This window comes from Zea mays, chromosome 10, assembly GCF_902167145.1.
Source record: "Zea mays cultivar B73 chromosome 10, Zm-B73-REFERENCE-NAM-5.0, whole genome shotgun sequence".
Taxonomy (NCBI): domain Eukaryota; kingdom Viridiplantae; phylum Streptophyta; class Magnoliopsida; order Poales; family Poaceae; genus Zea; species Zea mays.
Window position 1 is genome coordinate 78,808,259 of NC_050105.1, and position 3,183 is coordinate 78,811,441.

The following is a 3,183-nucleotide window of genomic DNA, read 5'->3' on the forward strand; positions in this document are numbered from 1 at the left end:
CCTAAATACAGTCTTAGTCGAGTGCTTGGCAGTGGACACTCGACAAAGTCTATTTTTAAATTTAAAAAGAACTTTACAGAGTGCCCACGATCTAGCACTCGACAAAGCCGGTGAATATTACACTCGTCGTCTTCCTGTTCGCTCAGTCTATCTCTCAAACGCCAACGCCGCCGCCCGCCCCGCGCCCCGCCACCCCGCGCCGCCGCGCCGCGCCATCTCCCCGCCAATCACGCCCTCGACCCCGCCAATCGCTGGCCATCCTCCCCGTCGCGCCATCTCCGCCAACCACCACCGCTCCGGCCATCTCCCCATCAACCTCGCCCTCGACCTCGCCAATCTCCGGCCATCCCCGCCATCTCCGCCATCCTCCCCGGCTAAGGTATACATTTCTAATATATGCATATGGTTGGTCTATACGAAATAACATGTGATTGATTACTATTATTAGGTTTACAAATAGTTCTATAAAATGATTATGTTGTATGAAATGATTACATATAGTTATATGTAGTTGGTCTACATATGTTTATATGAAATTGTTAGGTTTGATATTAAGTGATAGCACTCGGCAATGATTTGATTAAAATATAAATGTAGTTTGCATGTGGCTATGTAGTGGATTGAATATATATAGATGTGATTGTCGGTCATCGTGCCGTTGAAATATGTGTGGCTGTCAGTCATCGTGCTGCTACTTTTATTTGCAGGTTTTGGACACCTCCCCGTGCAGGGAGGTGCTGCCGAATTTTTTTGTTGATAGGGTTCTCTTAATTTTTTAGAGGACGGAGGACTGTGAGTGGATGTACACGGGCCGTGTAGGAAGGAATGATGTCACCCCTGAATGGATTAGAAAGACGGGGCAATCGACTCATCGTCCACTCCCACTCTGTCTCAGGTGCGAGCAAGGAGCACGGGCTCGAGTCCAGCCATACGACCTCGGCAGGACATCTCACATCATCGCATACAACAACTCGAGGTTAGTGCTTCTGTAACTCGTCATTTCTTGAGTTATATACCTTTTCTTTAAGTTACTGTAACATTGGCTTCGAATATTATAGACCTAGATAGAAACAGAGATGAGGGAACGTCAGGAGATGGAGGCGAGGATGATGGCAGAGCGGGAGGCCCGCCTAGTAGATCAGCAGAGGATGGCGGAGATGTTCCAGTACATGCAGAGCCTTGGCGCCGCACAGGGTTTGGCTCCACCACCTCCATTGTTCCCTACAGTTGACCCTGCTCTGTTCCATACTCCTGTGACTATCAAAATTCTAGTTAGATGTTGGTAATGAATCTAGTGTAACACATGCAATCTGTTCTCTGTGCAGGGACAATCTGGGGTGGCATCCAACAACCCTCATGGATCGCCCAGCCCATCGTCGCACCAGTTCAGCCGCCCACCTCGATGAGATATTATCTTTCTTAGTGTTGTTCATACTTTGTGAGATAACCCGGTCTGAACTTGTTAGATGTTGGTAATGCTTTGTGAGGTACTTGAGACTTATGTTCTTGAGTGTTGGATACTTGTGTCCGAACATGTTGGTAATGATGTGAGAACTTGTTTGATTTATGGTGTTTGTGAGATATGTGATGTATATGTGATATCTGTGTTGATTGTGTGATATATGTGATGTATATGTGATATGTTTTGTTTGTTGGGATGAAATAGCAAAACCAAATTAAAAAGGTGTATACTGGTCACTTTGCCGAGTGTCAGGGCCATAGCACTTGGCAGAGAAGGAATACCTGGGCACCGGTAAAGATTCTTTGCCGAGTGTTGTGGCCCTGGCACTCGGCAAAGAAGCAAGCTTTGCCGAGTGTCTCTTAGAGCACTCGACAACAAAACTGACAAAGGGCCCCGTTGGTGGACCCTTTGCCAAGTGCAGGTTGGTGGACACTCGGTAAAGGTAATTTTTTGCCGAGTGTCACCTAGAACACTCGACAAAGGTGTCGTCTCCGTTACCAGGCGCCGTGACGACGGCTTTTCTTTTTCGAGTACCGAGTGACACTTGGTAAAGTATTTGTCGACTGCCCGATAAAAAGTACTCGACAAAGAAGCCGTTGCCGATGTACTGTTCGCCGAGCTCTCTTTGCCAAGTGTCACACTCGGCAAAGTCTTTGTCGAGTGTTTATTGGGCTTTGCCGAGTGCTTCAAGTACTCGACAAAGCGCCCGATTCCGGTAATGTGTGCTACCTTCACACCTTGCATGGTGTGTGCCTGTCGTCGCGACTGTCTTGTCTTCCAATGATAGCTTTGACCTTCCAAGACGTCACAAAAGGTTGTTGATCAATTAAAAGTATAAAGTTGGCCCGCTTATTTTTTATTGACGTGGACAACTTTAAAATTAACAACCAATAGATAGATAACGGTGGCAGAACAAACATTTTTTTACTCCTTAAATTGTTTTAGCAACATCCTAACTCTATAATTTAGGGGGCTAAATTTACATAACTATTGGAGATACTCTAAATTTAACACACAATAACAGTTTAGGGCAAGTTTGGATCCCATATGCTAAACTTTAGCAGGGTACTAAAGTTTACCTGCTATTAGGTACTTCACTTCTAGCACCTTTTAGCACTCCTGTTTAGATTTCTAAGTGCTAAAGTTTAGTTAAAACTGTAGTGCTAAACTTTAGTACCATAGATCTAAAAATGATCTTAGCTCCTCAAAATATGCTAAACTCTAGCACCCCTCCCCCACCACCGCACACACTGATTTTATCCATCTAACCACCATGGCAGGGAACCCAGTGATATATGCATGTGAGGTATATGCTTCCATTTTAAGCCGATCATTAAATTCAGCTAATAAAGTGAGCCACACCACCACGCTAGCTAAGCGACAATCTCTTGTCCGGCCGCTCCCTCTTTCCTTCCGCTGATGATGTTAATACGTACGTGCACCAAAGTAAGCTACGACGAAACTGCCTTTTCTTTTGTTAATTAGCCGGTGTATGCATGCATGTATCATGCATGACCCTCGCGCGCGCGCGCCATCGATCGAGCTGGCCTTTTCCACCTATAATACAAATAATCAACGACAGATCATCCATCCTGTCACGATCTACAACTTGATCAATGAGGTGTGAAAAAGACACGTCGTTGCGTACAATAAAACTACGACCAACCAACAGCTACCGTTTCTGTACCCCTTTTTTTATGATTAGGTAGCTACTAGGGCAG